The sequence below is a fragment of the Armigeres subalbatus genome, chromosome 2 (genome assembly GCF_024139115.2).
Source record: "Armigeres subalbatus isolate Guangzhou_Male chromosome 2, GZ_Asu_2, whole genome shotgun sequence".
NCBI classification, from domain to species: domain Eukaryota; kingdom Metazoa; phylum Arthropoda; class Insecta; order Diptera; family Culicidae; genus Armigeres; species Armigeres subalbatus.
In genome coordinates this window covers 130324907-130344016 of record NC_085140.1, presented here as the reverse complement: position 1 = coordinate 130344016, position 19110 = coordinate 130324907, and the positions used below count along the sequence as shown (strand labels likewise).

Here is a 19110-nt window from a genome sequence, read left to right as displayed (position 1 = left end):
GAAAAGACAAACGCAGATCCACGTCAAACAAAATTTAACAAAATCTTAAAAATAACGATTAGTTACTTCAAAACACTCGACTTCAACGCGATGAATTCACCTCTTTAGAATGATTTTGCCGAACATCTGAGTGATATGCTACGTATTGTGTCGTTGGCTGATGATAGGCTGCTGAACCTATATTTGGCGCTGTGGGATAAAACACATTGATAAATTTCTCATTATAGACATGGAAAAAGTTTCGTTAAAAACTTTTTTCCTAATCATGCCCACAGCAACATTATTCCCCTCCTCTCCTTCGTTGGCATTACATCCCCATCATGACATTGCCGCCCGTCAAGCTTAGTGTTATTAAGCACTTACAGTTATTAACTGCGAGGTGTTTCGTAAGCAAGTTACTCATTTCTGCATTCGTATATCAATGAGAGCTATACTGATGATACCATGCACAGGAAGTCGAGACACTGTCCTGGAAAATGCCTGACCGGCACTGAATCGGAACCACCACCTCAGCATGGTCTTGCTTGCTGTACGCGCTTTACCGCACGGCTAAGGAGGGACCCATTTAACATTATTCCAGAAGTTGAATAATTGAAATAATTATCTTGCAAATGGTACTTCGATTTCCTGAGATGATGTGTTTTTGTATCGTATGGTTTAATTTTAACTAGGATAAAATGCAATAGTGGACCCCTAGTAGCGGAATTCCTTCTTCCTGTCATAAGGAATAGACATTTTCTGAAGCATATTAATTATGCTTGATGCTAAACAATATAACATCTCCTCTTCACGATACATACATGAAACCTCTCAAATACACGACGTTGTTCCTTGAAATTAACATTTTGAAAGTCTGACTAAATTCGGGCCCTATAGTAACAACCCTAAGGGAATCCATAAGATTTTGGGTTTCCCTATAGTCGATACCTTGGCATAGATTTTCATGTTCCGTTTCGGGACGTTCTACTTCCTATGACCCCCAAATATTCCTATAGTGAACTCTCGTGTTTATTTTTTATGGTGAAAATCTCTGAATTTTTACTTCATAACATTTCCAATGCAGTAATCAAATCATAGACTGAGGTGGTTCTCTGATGGTATTTCTTACGAAATGTTTTCATTGTCTGTATAATGCAAAATGGTTTTAGGGTCCACTATTGGTTGGGGTCCACTATTGGGCACCATTTCTAATTTTAAAAAAATCAGACCTGTTTCAGAACTATTTGGCGTTTATAATCCACGTTTCCTAAGCAGTATCCTGAAATCGGTTTCTGCCTCTGGACACACTTCTGACAGTTTCCTGGCCTTCAAAGTTCCATGGCTACTTGTTAGTATCTATATGCACGAATAAATCCTTCAACGGACTACAAACGTATTTATTTATCTTATTAAGCCCATATGACCAGTGTTCGATTTTTTAATTTTATACATACGCACATGCAATCTTCTCTAAATGTCATAAATTGGCTCCCGAGTTGTCTACAAGAAATCCAGGAGGTGCTTTCCATTTGCTCATAAGGCGTGGTGCATCAGTGACAGAATCCTACTAAACTCACTGAGCAGAAATAATTCTGACATTATTTGAAAAATAATGTCCAATACATCAATTGATGGTCTTTTTCCAATGCGCGCAATAATATTAAACTTCGCCTTTTGAGCAGCAATTGAGAATCTCATTGGACCCAAACCAAGCCAAACAAAACCAGACCTTGAGGTCGGTAGAAAGATGAGTATGTCTTAATCTTGATTTCTCTTCCGATTCTTAAATAATGTTGCTATCGTGTGTTCGGTTTCGAGTTCTTTACTTTCAACCAAAGTCTTAAAAGAAAAAAGTCTTGTTGATCTCGATTTTTCAGAATTATCTATTTTGATTTGAAGTCAATAAATGGCCATAATTCAGGCCACAAGATATTTATTTCATATATTAGTCTGACACTAACAAATACACAAAAAATACCCTGAGTTCTAGCCAATATCAAATCTAATTCGCCCCTTGAGTTAAATTATGAATAATTGATAGAAATTAAAATAATTTTGAAATTTTAGCTATGCTACCATCATCCTTCGACATATTGAACATCACGTGACATCTCATCAAAGAAATGAAATCGTACTGTTTCATTATTTTTTCATTATTTCAAAGTTATCATCATAAATTTCGATATTTACATACCAATGGGTGCCTAAATGTTATTTCTTGGCTCTCATTTGAATTTGGCTAATTGCCTACTTGTTGCCAACGGCGGAGAGTCTCAAACCATCTTAAGAACCTGGCCCCAAAAAGCCTCATACAAATTTTCACGCAGATGGTTCAGTAGTTTCCAGTCTTATAATCAGACAGACAGAACATTTTTATGTATATAGATTTTGCTGTATAAAGTTTTACTAAACGGATTTTTGTATATGCTCTGAGACTGCAAGGTGGAATAACATGAAATGATTCCCAACAAAGCATTGATTACGGTATCAATGATGGAACTACCAAAGATTTCCTATTGACTTCTTATAAATCTGACAAATTTCTCCATTTTCAATTAGGGTTTCGTAAAAAACACAATCAATCCATGGTCAGCACATCAATGTTATCATGCTATCGGTGACATTCACCCAATTTCAACTATACTTTCATTATCACTCCCTATTTCTATACTAGCTATTACCTACCTCTTCAAAATAGTCCCCTTGCTATGGGACTTACGCACTCACCAATCAGTGATCACTTGTCGCACGGACTCCGCCTTTATTTCCCCAATGTTTATCGAGCTTTCAACTGATGATGGCAATGTTTAATAATAAACGAGGGCATTGCTTCCACAGAGGCATGAATGCGCCCGCTAAAGTGTGAGATATATGCGTGTGCGTGCGTGCGATAACTTTAACGCGTGGCGCCCAACTGATTATGATAATGTTTCTTTCACCCGCACTAATTAGTGTCATTCATTGGGCCGTGCCAGGTGGAAGCTCATGATCAAAAATCCAGTCGTCCCGTTGCTTACGGACTTAGTGCCTGTTTGACATCGACAACCTCAAGAGCAGAAGTTACTAGTGTTGCACATGGCATAGGATAGTATGTTTTGTTGCATGATTTATCTACGTCTATACCGATTAGCATTGGCATTAGCATTAGCATTAGCATTGTTGCATTGTAATTCGTAGATTGGACACCTAGTGATACTCATGTTTTACTTTGAGATCATATCTGAATCTATCAGAAATCAAGAAGGGGTGTCCTTGATTCCAGTCTTAAACAAAAATAACCAAAAGCATGGGTTACTACCCTGGCCACGCCTATCTTCACCGATATCTAGGGAGAGAAGGGAAGATGTTGATGTAGTACTTACTTGAGAGAGGCACTGACTTATGGAACCCCATAAGTACCACGGAAGGTTGGATAATGAGGAAGGTATTCGTTAGGTCAGGATTTGCCTGTAGCTGGCAATGTAAGCCGTGGTAGATCTTGCCCCGTAAACACCACGTAAAGGTGTCTACCCAGCATTACGGAATGTTATCTATTGGCCGTTAGCGGCGATAACGATCACTGAGATTTTCAAGGGTGGGTTCATTGATAATAGTTAACGTTTTTTGTTGCTGCACAGGAAGTTTGTGATTCATTCTCTGACACGTGCTAACCGTTCAGCTGGTTTCTTTAGACTTATCAAAGCATTTGCTGGTAAAACGAACATCGATTTGTCATAACCATTACATATGTCAATATTTGTCACTTGGTGTATCAATTAACAAAACATATGAGGTAATTATAAGAAAACCTGAGTAATAAATTTCAACGATAAATCAACATTTTGACTGAAAGCATACCCTGAGCGTCATGATAACCTTCTTGATTCGACTAATTGCTACAATCAAATGATTTACACCAGTCTCAAACATAATAATTCGTAATTATTGCGGATTTGCAGATGGGTACATTGAAAATGATGTATCATCTCAACTTATTTCGATTATCTATTCACGTGTGACTGCTCGCATGAGACCTTTAAGTTCCACAACCGGTTACACCATTGAAATACATTAATAGTCCTGGTGTGTCCGCCGCAAGGAAGTAAAAGTCATGTCGCCTGGCTTTGTTTCTGTGGGCCGACCGAATGAACAAATCAATTGCCGTCGGGCAGCGGACGGACAATCATCGAATTGGTTATTGTTGAGCCGCAGGCATCCTCAAAATTGCATCCATCCATGCGGCTGCGTGACAGTTGCTTTCCAAATGCACCGGAGGAAATTCCACGGAACGGTAGAGAAGGGGCAGGACCGAGAACGTTATTTGATAACACGACGATCAGACATTTGTGTCTAAAATGCTGACAGCGATAAATTGTGATTAAAGTAAAACAAGCTAAACCTGACAATTGAATTGAGTTTGGGTCCAAAGTTCACAAGTGCTGCTGGATGTTGTATTACCCTCAGTGCTGTTTGGTTTTTCTGATTGAAGCTCGGCGTGTTCTCAATCACGTAGGCCAGCATTGAACTTGAAGGGTGTCTGAAGTGAAAATACTTCTTCACTGATCCTTCAAGGTATAGAGAGTATTGACGCTAATATATGTGAGAAATTGTCTTCTTTTAATCAAACGTGGTCATATATTGTTATGATCCGAATTTGATCTGATCTTAGATAGAAATGTTCTTTTATTGGTGATATTATTTCACATTATTTCTCAAATACACTAAAATGCCATTCAAGCGTTGAATTATTATATCCAGGAAATGACGGATATATCAAAGAAAGAAATTAATTTTTTTAAGACCTCTTTCTACAAATTTGATTCTGAAAATCGTTGAACATTAAAAAGTATTTGTAGCCAAATTCTTGAAAATTTTTGAACAAAAACACCAACAGCATATTAAAACCTACCAAAGACATAATTTTTCCTTCATGAGTTGAAAAGGAAATAGTATTCATAGTTATAGGCAGGATTGAATCAAACGAGAAGAAAAAGTCTCACACTTATTATATATGTATACATAACGATATGTAAGTATACCGTAGAGACTTTTTTCGCAAGGTGTCATGATAAAGAATCATTTCGGAGGTATACCTCACTATAAATTTCTTTTAAAGCTCCAAACGCAGGGAGCACTTGTTCCGATGATGCATTTCAACTTGTTAAAAGAGCCAGCAGTCTCCAATCTTAAATGAGCAGAAAAAAGCGAGGCTGCCTATCCGATTCTGTTTTTTTTCGCACTTGTATACAAGATTGATAGATTTGTTATCATGGCATGTGTTTTTTTTTCTATTATGGTGATTTTTCAGTGAGAAGTTCATCTTGGCTTGTTATTATTCGGAACAGTTTTTGCCTTTCTTTTATCGTTGTTCATTATCTCTGAGAGCAATTTCTGCACACCTGGTTATAAGTCATTTAGTATAAGTTAACGGGCTTGATAGTCATATGCTACCACTGCCAGTCATACGCAGGAGTGTCGCGGGTTCAATCCATGTCCGTCCCATTCTCCTACTTTGATCTTCCTTTATGTTTCTATATTCTATAACCTTATACCTTCAACCATGATCTATCCTAGTAGTAACTGCTTGAATAGGAAATGAAATGAAAAGTTCTTTTCTATATCCAATTACAAATTCCATCCATTATTTCTCCTATCATCACATTAACTCGTTAACCAAGACGAACATCCGCAATCGAACCTTAACCCAACAATTCAAATAAAATTCTCGAACTCGTGACAAGTGCAGAGGGTTATCTTCATTCCAATTGGAGTGACTGGCATCATTTCCTCCCTTCCCTTCATTGACTTGCTTTTTTGACATTGCAGCCACTCAGTGTGACCTAACCAAAGAGATTATTAGAAACAAAGTCTCAAGCAAATATCTGGTTCTAGCAAAAACAGCTGACCGGATCATAATGGAAGTAGTAACTACGGATCGCGGGTCACCTAACGTGTTCAATGCGGACAACGAAACATGGTTTCAGTGCGAGCAAAATTGGAGAAGAGAAGGTGGAAGCACATAAAACGATCTTGATCGTTCACGACTGCTAGAACACAATGGCGCTTGAAAGCGGTTATCAAGTTTGTCATGTGGCTGCTGAGATCGAATGCAAAAAGTACGACGCACGCCCCGATAATATTCTGGTGACAATATGTCTCGAGCTAGACATTTTAGTCTTTCAGCTCAGTCACTCACTGCTCTGCTTAAATCAGCAGACCAAGAGCCTCAAATCCAAATCCATTTTCTCATAGGGTCAATCGGGACATGTTTCAACCATTTGGACCAATTCTGACACATTCGGCTAAACTACCTTAGCCTTCTTTTCGGTAAAGTATGCCAAGCAAAAGTTGTTTGAAAAATTTCATTTGGCTGAATAAACCATTAAATTGAAACCTATCGATCGAAAGACATTGGTCTGGATATGCATTGTCCAAAGTATACGGCCCATACATGTCTTCGGCTGATACTGATCATTTCTAGAAAGACGTTCAAAAATGAAATGGTCGCAATGTCATTTGGCTGAATGGTCATGCTTCCTAATTCTTATTTCCTTCTTCATGTCTTACTTTATTTCAATTATTATTTATCTCTCAAACTTTTGAGATCTATTGTTCAGCCAAACGCCACACATGTCTAAGATCCAATTCGACTCAAATGACACTTTGGCCATAAGAATCGTCGGCCAAATGACCTTCCTTGAGTAACGGAATCTGATCAACATAACATTTTCGACCATAGGACCCCATTCTCCGACCAAACGTATTTTTCGGCTAAATCACAGCAGGTCAAACGATGGCGATGTCTAAACGGCATTGGTTTCAGTGACTTGCTATGCCAAACATTATCCTTCCTGCCAAACAATACCATTTGAACTAACGGCTTTATTTGAAGTAAACCAGTTCTGTCTAATAGATATTTTGGTAGTGGATCTCGTTCTCACTTATATTTCGGCTTAGCTCAATCGACCATTTCGGCTCGTCTACGTCATATGTTATTTCATACCATATGTCGCTTCGGTCAAACCGATTTTCGACACAATAACTGCTTCGTTCAAATAGAGCTCAGTAATCAGCGCGGTTTCAATTTTTTCTTGAGAGGTACCCCCTCAACTTTTGCATTCATTGAGACATACCCATTTTATCACCATTATGAATAAGCGTAATAATTGTTATATGAAAACGGACGTGAGAATTGACCGGATGTAAGGATTCCGATGCAGCACAAGACAGACAAAAATGTTGCACCCAACTTGATGGACTAAATCTAATCATATATGAGTTGCAGTAACTACATGGAATATGTGTCTTTAAGGTCACATTATGTGGTCTCAATCAAAATTGTTTGAAATTGTCGTTATTGCGGTGAAATCTTTACATTTCATTACATCAGCCCATGCCTCGTTCAAAAGGCTTCTGAGTCTTGGAAACGAGGTTATCGACCCTTTGGGGGCTTACTAGAAACCTGCTTTTCAAAGCTTGAGCGAAGGCTCTTAGCCTTTGAGCCTTTAAAAGAAGGTTCAGTCTTTGCAAAGGAGGCTCTAGTTCTCTTGAAAGAGTCGAGCTTCCTTAAGGAGGTTTTCTTGGAAAGGAGGTTTGAGCTTTTGAAAGGAGGTTTGAGCCTCTTGAAAGGAGTGCTTCTGAGCTCTTGAAAGTTGAGTTAGAGGCTCTGAGTTTTGAAAGGAGAGTTGAGCCTCTGAAAGGAGGCTTCTGAGCTTCTTGAAAGAGAGTCTTGAGTTCTTGAAAGGAGGCTTGAGCTTCTGAAAGAGGCCTGAGTTTTGAAAGAAGCTTCTGAGCTCTTGAAAGGAGGCTTCTGAGTTCTCTGAAAAGGAGGCTCTGAGCTCTTTGAAAGAGGCTTGCCTTTGAAAGGAGCTTGGAGCTTGGAAAGGAGGTTCTGGCTCTGAAGGAGGCTGTCTTTGAAAAGCAGGCTCTGGAGTTCTTGAAAGGGAGGCTCTTTGAAAGGAGTCTTTCTGAAGAGGAAGCGGCTCTTGGAGGCTCTCTTGAGAGCTGAGCTTAGCAGGCTCCTGAGTCTCCTTGAAAGGAGGCTCTGAGCCTGGGCTTCGATCTAGGAGGCTTCTGAGCATCTTGAAAGGAGAGTTCCTGAGTTCTCTGAAAGGAGGCTTCGAGCCTTCTTGGAAAGGAGGCTCTGAGTCTTGAAAGGAGGCTCTGGAGCCTCTTTGAAAGGGAGGCCTAGCTTTGAAAGGAGGCTCTGGAGCTCTTGAAAGGAGGCACGAGCTCTTGAAAGGAGGTTGAGTTCATCTTGGAAGGAGCTCGAGCCTCGAAAGGAGGCTTCCTGATTTCTTAAAGGAGGCTTCGAGCCTCTTGAAAGGAGGCTTCGAGCCTTTGAAACGAGGTTGTGACCCTCTGAAAGGCGGCTTTAAAGAACCTCTTGAAAGAAAAGCTCTACCTTAAAGCTCTGAGCCTCTTTGAAAGAAGGCTTCTGGTTCTTGAAAGAAGGCTTCAAGCTCTGAGAGCTACTTGATCTGCAGGAGCGAGCTGAAAGGCTTAAGCCTCTTTGAAAGAAGCTTACGAGCTCTGGGAGGCCTCTTTGAGTGAAAGGAGGCTGACTGAGCCTCTTGAAAGGAGGCTTACGAGCCTCTTGAGAGAGGCCTATGATTTCTTGAAGAAGTGCACGAATTTGAAAGCTAGGCTTTGAAAGAGGCTTACGAGCTTCTTGAAGGAGGCTTAATGCTTTCTGAAAGGAGGCTTATCTGAGCCTTGTTGGAGGAGGCTTACGAATTCTTTTGAAAGGAGGCTGTTGGCATGAGTCTTGGAGGAAGCGGAAAGGAGGCTTACGAGCTTAAATGGAGGGAGGGCGCTTAGAGGTTTCAGTGCTTATGACTAGGAGGTTACGAGTTTGAGGAGGCTCGAGCTCTCTTGGAAAGGAGGCTTCTGAGCCTTGAAAGGAGTCCTGAGCCTTCTTTGAAAGCGAGGCTTCTGAGCTTCTTTGAAAGGGAAGCTCTGAGCCTCTTGAAAGGAGTGTCTTAGAGGTTCTGGCTTAGAAGAGCTTGAGCCTTCTTGAAAGAGGCTCTGAGCCTTTGAAGAGGCTTCTGAGCCTCTGGAAAGGAGGCGCTCTGAGCCTCTTGAAAGGAGGCTGGCTCTGAAGAGGCTGACTTTGAAAGGAGGCTCTGATTTGTGAAAGGAGGCTTGAGTCCTGAAAGGGAGGCTCTTGAGCCTTGAAAGGAGGCTCGAGCCTTGAGAGTGAGGCTGAGCTCTTTTAGGGAGGCTTCTGAGCTCTTGAAAGGAGGTTTGAGTCTTGAAAGGAGGCTCTGAGCTCCTCTTGAAAGGGGAGGCTTCCTGAGCTCTTGAAAGGGAGGCTTGAGCTCTTTGAAAGGAGGCTTTGAGCTTGAAAGGAGGCTCTGAGCTCTGAAAAGTGGTTTAAAACCTCTTGAAAGGAGGCTTGAGTTTTGAAAGAGGCTTGAGTTTGAAAGGAGGCCTGGAGCTCTTGAAATGAGGCTCTGAGCTCAGAAAGGAGGCTTCCTGAGTTTTGAAAGGAGGCTCTGAGTTTTTCTTTTTGAAAGAGCTCAAGCTTCTGAAAGGAGGCTCTAAGCTTTAGAAAGGAGGCTTCTGAGTTTTAAGGAGGCTCTGAGCCTTTGAAAGGAGGCTTCTGAGCCTTCTTGGAAAGGAGGCTTCTGAGCTCTTCTTGAAAGGAGGCTTCCTGAGCCTCTTGAGAAAGGGAGGCTCTGAGCCTTTGAAAGGAGGCCTGAGCTCTTGGAAAGGGAGGCTTGGAGCTTTGAGTTCTTGAAAGGAGGCTTGAGCCTTCTGAAAGGAGGCTTCTGGAGCTCTTTAGGAGGCTTCTGAGCTCTTGAAAGGAGGCTTGAGTTTCTGAAGGAGGCTTTCTTGAGAGGTTGAGCTTAAAGGAGGCTTGAGCCTCTTGAAAGGAGGCTTGAGCCTTTTGAAAGGAGGCTTGAGCCTCTTGAAAGGAGGCTTCTGAGCCTCTTGAAAGGAGGCTCTGAGCCCTGAGGCCTAGGAGGCTTGAGCTCTCTGAAGTGAGGTTGTTTCAGAAAGGAGGCCTGAGCTCTTGAAAGGAGGCTCTGGAGCCTCATAGGAGGCTCTGAGCCTCAGTGGAAGGAGGCCTGTTTCCATGGAAGGAGGCTCTGAGCCCATGGAAGGAGGCTCTGAGCCTCATGGAAGGAGCCTGAGCCATGGAAGGAGGCTTGAGCCTCATGGAAGTAGGCTCTGAGCCATGGAAGGAGGCTTCTGAGCCCCTCATGGAAGGAGGCTTCCTGAGCCTATCGAAAGAAGGTTTTCAAGCTCTTGAGGAAGTTTTAAACCTTTTTAAACATCGGAAGGAAGCTACCGAACTTTTGAAAGTAGGCTTTAGAACGTCTTGAGAGATCCTTTTGTGCGATGCTTCTAAACTCTAGAAAAAAGGCCTGAACCTCCTCAAAGGAGGCCTGAGCCTTGAATACTTCAGAATCTCCTGCAATATGGCCTCTAATCTCCTTGCAAAGATGGCTCTGAGTATCTTGAAAAAGGCCTTTATATTTGCAAGAGGGGCCCTCTCAGCATCTTGAAAGGAGACTTTGAAATTTTTGAAAGAAGGCAGACCCTTTGAAATTATGTTTTCGAACCCCTTGAAAAGGCTTTTGAGCATCATGTAGAAAGGTCTCTTTAAAAGGACTTTCATCTTCAAAGGAGGCTTTTATGAATCGAACTCGCCATAACCAGATTGAAGAATTTGCGCCTTAGCTTGCAAAGTAACTGCATTCCCGTGTCTGACGACTGTAACGAAAGTTCAAAAAGCGTTGACTACGAATTCATCCGATTTGAAATAACCAAAACGGCGTTTAATGTTTCGTATGCATGATCTCTCTTAAGTTAAAACAGTGACTCAGATCTGTTTTTTCTTTAATGAGTGTTTTCATTCTTCGTTTCTTCAATTTTATTGTGTATCCACCAGAAATAAAATTTAATTTGGAGTGGTAGAATTTAAAAAAAACAACAAATCAAATGTTTTAATTGAAAAAATTAACTTTCGTGTTGATGACTTAAAAGTAAATCGATTTTCTAACCATAAAATCAAATTATTTTCGGCTTGAATGTTCGAAATTTATTATCCGGTATTTCCACATCGAAAACAAAGATGAAGTCCTACGTCAGAAAGAAAACACATTTTCCAATATGCACTTTGCTGATGTCTCGAGATATGAAATCTATCTACCGGTTATCATCCATTCATATTTCCAGCCAAAATTAATTGCAATTTAATGACATCCTGTAAATGCCCTGTCGAATATGTATACGACTATTAACCACGACACCGACGATGGACACTTTCTGCTATCATCATCAGTTGATCTCAATCTGATCTTCCAGTAACTTACCTTGCCCCATACAAAGTCTACCCTGCAGTGCTGCTGAATTTGCACACGCCAACACACGTCCGGAATCACTAATGCTAACTCGATGGGGACGGCCCTGCTAATGGCTGCTGGCTGCCCGTAGAATGTCCTAGTTCGATTATTGCCTCGTTCAGGTGCCATCCCGCCGTTCCACAGAATACAATTGCGTTCTCGAGCGGTTTGTTCATAGAACAATTCCTGGGACCATTTGGCAGGGAAAGTTCCACGAAAGGAGGCGCGAATGGCGGTGTCTCGGTTGTCTGCGCTTAAGCGTCGATCGTTATGTACGAATGGGTTCCGGTATTGAAGAAAGCCCTTAACTGTAGTCTGATTCCGTTATCTAATTTGTGTTTTTATCTTTTATCTCGTCCGCAGCCTCACTTGTCACAATTTGGCTACCTCTAGTGCGAAGTACGGAATCCAACCAGCGGAGCCTGCTGGAGATACACCGGGGAAGGCAACGCGGAGTTTGTGAGCTTTGCCGGTCTTCAACATAACCGGCGAGCTGGACGGCGAAACGATGGAGCCAGCCACGCCACGGTGCGGAGTTCGATAGGTCGGATTCGGATCGATTCCCTGATCGAAACGGTACGGCCTCCAGGGTAGTCGGTAGGGTGAAAGCGCTTACCCATAGGATATCGAAGTATCCGTCGCGGCTGATCGCGCCGAAGCAGATAAGAAATAAGGCTTTCTCGGTGTGGAGGAGTACACCGATCTGTCGTTCACACTCAAAGAAGAGCGCCCAGTGCACATAGATATTAGGTTCGAGGTTAACGAGCACGGCGATGGTGATCCGTTTGATGGCCCGGGCGGCTGGCGCACGCTTTACTTCCTGGTTTAGGAGGGGATGCCTATTTGACGATGCGGAGTTTTGGACGATTGGAAAGAGTCAGGACGAATCTGTTCGTTGCGTCACGAGTTTGGTCACTGGGCGTTGAGTCACCGGATGTCGGTTCGATGGCAGATTGCTACCGGGGGGTATGATCCGGTAGTTTCCTGTTGATTCCTGATGACATTCAGGTGAGGAATAGAGTAGGTGTAATATCGAATGCAAGTAGAGTTTACGAATTTGTTCAATTAGACATCTTTTACTGATACTAGACTTAGTTGATTTGACAATACTAAAATTCGTAGTGTTGAGCCTTTTCATCGTATGTTTTCTATGACTGAAGATCGAAGGACAAAAATCGAGCAAACATAGAATAGTTCGATGAATAGATTTGATGAAATCAACCATTTAACCTTTGTCTCTCTATAATTTGTCTATCGACCCCTATGTTCGCAACCCTAAATAACTGCCATTGACAGTGAACCACTATTTCCGTAAATAATGCGTTTTTTTCTACTACACCAGGAATCCAAAGTCTCTATGGACGCAAAACCGGAGGAAGCTCCAGTGGCATGGGTTCAACCACTGAACGACCTCACGTCCAGTGCAACGAGATCCAGATCTGAGCGTGCTCCTCACCCAAGATCGACGCATGTTCAACACCGCGGATGGCAGTACCTACGCCTTCAAGGGGTACAACTATACAAACTGACGGAGAATGCTAGCGGAGGAGGTTATCCAAAGAAAATTGTAGGATGGCCTGGACTACCAGGTTTGTAGAATTCATTTGTGGATTGATCCCAAATTTTCATTATCAATTTTTCACTCGCAGGAAACATCGATGCCGCCTTCACGTTAAAATGGAAGACGTATCTTCCAGGGGACCGTGCATTGGCGTAATCGCGACAAGTGGACGGAGATTACCGAAGGAGATCAGCGAAGGATTCACCGGATTCCGGACCATCCTGCCGTTTTGTTTGGGGCGGTAACGGCAAAATCTACTTACAAGGGTAGCAAGTTCTGGCGGTCTGACTTCTGAAGCGGCCGCCGGTCAAGTCTACGTACCCGAAACCCATCTCCAACTGGAAGGGCTGCCCAAAACATTGATGCTGGGCTGCAGTACAATGGCTGTACATTTCATTTTAAGGACGACAAGTACTATCGGTTTAACGATAGGACGTTCTCAGTATAAGCAAATGAAGTATGCCCCTTCGCTGAACCGTGATTAACGACATTTCGTTTAGATTGACCAACGACCCACCATTCCCATCGGCCGGTGGCGCACTGGTAGGGCTGCAAAAATACCCACGACTTTCGACACGTTAGGTAATGTTAAAGCATAAGAATGATGAAGACCATACGACAATGTCGCCGATGATTTGATTTTGGATCGGGTGAGTGAAACCGACCTTTCCTGAACAGACTCTGTCCTCTATCCATAGATCTAGTCCTGTTTTCCTAATTAGTTTGTCGGGTACCTATCCAGAATCCGAACTGTGAACTTGGGTTCATCATGTTAGCAACAGAAAAGTCGATTAGACAATGCTACTCCAATCACGTGACTTTGATGGGCGCCGTAGATCATTGTCATCAGCTCGGTTCTGTGAATTTTGAATGAATCTCTTCTTTGGCCTCATGTAGGATTTCATCGTCGTGTCCTTACGTGTGTAGTGTACTCTATTTAGACGGTGGATGTCTGTTTCAACTGTGTCTCCGTTCGTTGGGAGCATGCAGAACGACGGAAATGTGTGCAAACAATCAGGGTCTTTGACGAGTGTACGTGAGATGAATCCGTAATGAAAGGAGGTTTAGGTGCCGTTACTGATTTCCATGGAAAGATGGGTCATTGTGTAGAATGAGATTAGATGATCTCTATCTGTTTGTTGCAGTGTTTCTGTATGTGTCTGTCGTGTGAATAAGGAATATCTGTAGAGTTATTTTGTGTTTCTGCATATCGCCTGCTTCATCTGAATTCAAATGAATTTAAAGCCATTAGTGAGCAAGACGTCAAAACTTAATCAAAATAATGCAACGATCGTGACTGTATTAAAATCATCCCAAATAGCTAATGGCTGTTTGAACATCACATGAAAATTGGCCATAATGCAATAAACGAAAATTGCTTATGATAATTTAGTTGAACTTATTGGACTTATTGAAAGTCTACAAGTTTTCGGTGCAGTTTCCAAGAGCAGTTTGTCAAATTTCTTAAAGATATTTGTCCAAATACTAAAGGATCTCTTTCCTTTCGGAAATTAGTCTCAACTGCCCGCAGAGTTTGCTTAACTAAACTGAAATTGACAAACCTCTGCTGAAACTCTTTCCGCTGGACATTGAATAAACTTTCGCTAGAAGTTTGTCAAACTTCCGTTGGTAGTAGTAGGACATCTGCTGGACAAACTTCCGAAAATTAGGCAAACTCAGCAGGATAGCATGTATGTTCAACTTTAGTGGAAGATAGTCCAACTGCCGGGAAGTTTGTCTAACTTTCAGTAGAAGTTTGTCTATTTACGATTTTCAGAAACTTCTAGAGGAAATTTGTCTATCTACCAAAAGAACTAATTAAAATTTTGAGGAGAAAATTCTGAGTTCACTAGCACAGAATCTTTTCTATTGAAACAGTCAAAGTTTAAAGAATGCATTTATGCAACTCCTAGCGACTCTGAAATATTTTCATAATTCATAATTCCTGCACATTTTGATGCTTAGTTATGGTCCGGTTGTTGCATTACTCATTGTATTCCAAATGTATTCACTATTCAGAAGGTGCATGTCGTCAATAGCATATAATGTAAACGATGCATAGCTTTACATTGATAAATTAATTGCTTTGATCATCTTTCTGCAGAACAACTAACCTTCGCTAGGAAGTGATAACGGTGGCAATGAGTCAACTTGTTGGAGCACATTCTCCTACGATCACGTGCACCAAATACAAATTTACAATTACACACCCACCTATGCTTGCATCATGTTCCTGTCCGAGTCCTGAGCTCCTTCAAGCAGTAGTGTAGTAGAGTTGTTTTCAAGTTTTCTGTGTAAACTGTGTTCTTTCTCCGAACTGTTTTCAATTATGTTGGTGATGTGATGCCTTGTTGATCCGGTAGTTATGGCCTATCCATCCATCATTTTGTCATTGTTTGTTACTTTTGCAATAAGATCATCCCTTACAATCAACATCATTCATACTTTCTCAAACATCTGCCGCCAATTATTATACAAAATCATCAACCATAGAATTCTGAAAAGAAAATCAACGCATAGATCTCGTCGATCATCCATCATTTGAGAACAATTGTCGCTTGTTTTCCGCGTATGTATAAGCCGATGCTGTAAAGTTGTAAATTTCACCACCGTTGTATAATCGCCATTAGCGTACATGGAGGGTGACATTCTGAGAGATTATCCGTTCCGGCAATCCTTCCAACAACGGTGTGACGATGTGCATGATCAACCATTACCAATCGCTGTGCCAATGTAATCGAATCTGCTCAGTCACCTAACTCTCGATTTAAAGGCACATATGCTTAACCGTTCGAAGGTGACTAAGCCGTGGATGATCTACAAGCGTTCTAACTCTCTCATTAAACCTAACTGTTCTACAAAGGGGAATTTCGATTGTCTGCCTAATTTAATGTGCTAACATCCAATAACCCAACTTAACAACAGAAGGAAAAAAAGCTTCATTCAAAAATCAATAATAATATAATAAAAGCGATCGCCCAATTAATCGATCTCAGTCACCAATGGAAACAGATACCAGCGAGTAGAGGTTGTTCACTGGAAGTCCAAGGAACAACCCCACAGGTTTTCCTGAAATCAAGTCATTTTGGTGTGTTACTATAGTTTGTAAGAGACGAGAGCTTTTCCGCACTTTTGAACAATTGGCACTATGTAGTTTAGTAGATCGTAGAATATGGGTGAACGGGCACTAGGTCTGATGCACTACGCGAATAACACAATTTATGGAATGGTGGAATTACATTTTAATTTGTACAGACAAAATAGTTTCATGGTGACTAATATAGCTTAGAACTAACTTTAGTTTAAGGCACAATGCACTGGTAGAACTCTTAGAAAAGAATGCATATCTTTGATAAACCGTATTAAATGGTGAAGTTGGTAGATAGAATAAAGTCAATGCGTTCAAGAATATCCAAAATCTCTGAATAGTATGTAACTAAATTGCGTTTCCTGCCTATATGGGTAAAATAATTTATTTTGTATTAAAATCCAGTAATCATAATGATGACTGGTATTTACTGTTATATTATTTATTTAATTTATTTGCTCATTATAAGTCTCATGAACCGATTTCAAGAATTGCACATTCAACAATTTATCACAAATGTTTACCTCGAGTTTAAAAGTTTGTAATGAATTTAGCGTAAACTGTATTGTACCAAATATAAAAATCTACTCCTCCACTTATTTTCAGTAGACAAATAGGCTCCAGGATGTCGCCTAGAAAAAAGATTCTTGGTGTTTTGAAAATTTGCTCGTCACGTGCTTTGAAAACATGGGATATTTGTACTGGATAAATTTTACACATCTATGAAAGCTTAAAATGATTACAAAGTTGTCTTTCTGTCGCAAAGCACATAATAAATTTAACTTACTTAATGTGTATACAACAGGCATCCAACAGGCCCAAATAAATTAAATAAGACTACTCTAAAGACTTAACTGATACGAATCCGATTTTTGAATATAATTTCTTGGCCCTCAGAATTGCTTAGTAACAGCATCAATGCGGGCATCTTGGTAATATCGATAGCGGCGAATCACTCAAACACTAGATTTTGTACTGATATTTGAAATTGTGGCTGTCACTGGATGATCAGTAAATGGAAATTTTCCATCATATTTCCACACGAAGCAGTTGTACTTTGTTGCAACATGGATGGAGGCTTAACTTTTATTTCGGCGCAACATTTGTTATAGCGTCGAATTTCTGTCGTCAATATTTAAATCATAGCAATGTTTCAGGTTTTTGTCGAAATTTCGCAAAAGCCTACTTCCTTCATTATTTTGTTATTATAAATTTTGAAATCTTCCTCAGCAAAGATGTTGGGAGTTTCAGCTACGCAGGCAATCTAAACGCCAAAGGGGATTAGGTTCTATGGATCCTTTCGCCGGTACTTCGTTATCTTGTTGGAATGTTGTTTGACATTATGGTCTAGCGGTACAGCAATGTCGATAAGGGCTACCTCGCTGCATCCGTTTGTCGTAGACACAATATCGTATTGATGCACAAATGAGGATATCCGTTAAGATCTCGCGACCCAGTACAGCTTCACGAAACATTTCCTCAGAACTGGACAGGACATATTTGTAGTAGGCGACAAACTGGTTAACCAAGTTTGCTGCTTTAAAGCAAGCTGTTGGTGCACAATCTGTACTGATCGTCTGCTGAATTGCACTCCTGCAACGGTTGTTCACGTTGTCGTTCAATATAGAGTAGAGGTAAGAGTGTCGTGGGGTAAGAGTACGTTTCGATTTTGTTATGAAAAAGGTACACTAGCAGCATTGCATCAGTTTGATAGGTATTCTGACCAACTATTTCATGTAATTGTAAACGATTTGAATCAACAACAAGGAGAAATTGTTAGATAATTTTTGTCATTTTGCAAAAATAATTGTGTTTCCGCAACCAGTATTCCATTACCATATATAAGTTCGATCAGGTGAACATTATAATTTCGATAACCATTATAGAGTACTTTATGGTGCAGAATATTAATTCGGTTGGTTTCTCCATGAAGTCAAGCCATTAACTGAATAAATTTTGTAACTGTGGTAAAAGTACGCAAGAACGGGTGGGCAAGAGTACGCATGTGAACCATTGAGTTCTGATGTCAAACTCGTATCTCCGGCCGAAATAAGATTACTTCCAAAGCGTAAAGATCACAACAAAAAATGAAGAATCGAAAATTGTCACAACCATACAAGTTAGGAAAGGACTTAGCGAACAAAGCACTGAAGGAAATAATGAAATTGTATTAGGTATTGTTTTACGAAGTCCGAAAACACCATTTTATCTAAATGATAATCGTTCAATAAAAAGAAACCCTGATAAATTACGCAACGCTAAGCTGAGAGAGGTTGAGATCATTAAGATTCATACAATTTTAGAGGATTCATACAAAAGTGAAGATAAGGGGAGGGGATGAAATGACTACTATGACTACAATAGTGAACTTCCTTTAAGGAAATTTTATTTACGCACGAAACCTGATATATTCTTACATCTATATTTTTGTTTTAATTAAACCTTCTTCTTGTGAAAGCTAACATTTCTGGGACCTCTCCCCCTTCAGAGTTACGCAATCTTTGAACATTCCATAAAATACTTCAATAAACATCAATTAAATGTTAATTATTCTTATTCGTGTTAATTTATACTAAAACACATGATCTGAAAATTGCGTACTCTTACCACCGACGCACACTCTTACCACCGGTGGGGTAAGAGTGCTTTCACTTGTCTTGCAATAAGGGTTCTACTAAAACAAATTACAATAATTTCATTATTTTTCCACTGAGTATCAAAACGTCGACATCGATTTATATTCAGTTGTTTCATAAGGGCTACATGATCGATTGTGCGTACTCTTGCCCCACTCTACTTAATGCCGATAATTCTTCGTCTCAATTACCCGGTCCTGCTTTCCATGAATCTTTCTGTTTCTGAGAAGAGTTCGCCAGCACCAACACGTATTCGACGCCACTTTATCGATATATTCCAGCTCCAGTTGATGGGGATTTATGCAGCTCCTTTTGATTAGACGATGCCACATCTCGTCGACAGTTCTGATGTCGCAATTCAGCTGATAGTCTTCATGCGCCAGATGCAGGGCAATGAATCCGTGGTCAGCTTCACACAGCGCGATAGATTTCGTGAAGGTTCTGACTATCCAGAACGGTATGTCTGTAACGCCTCTTTCTCCTACTGTGGTGAATCTCCCATGGACGATTTTG

General features: G+C 40.7%; 2 pseudogenes; both read left to right on the top strand.

Annotated features, from left to right (window-relative positions):
* The first annotated feature begins 11582 nt into the window (after positions 1–11582).
* On the top strand, positions 11583–12284 carry LOC134209243 (stromelysin-1-like; annotated as a pseudogene).
* A 385-nt stretch (positions 12285–12669) lies between these two features.
* LOC134209242 (vitronectin-like) lies at positions 12670–13321 on the top strand (annotated as a pseudogene).
* Positions 13322–19110: the final 5789 nt, after the last annotated feature.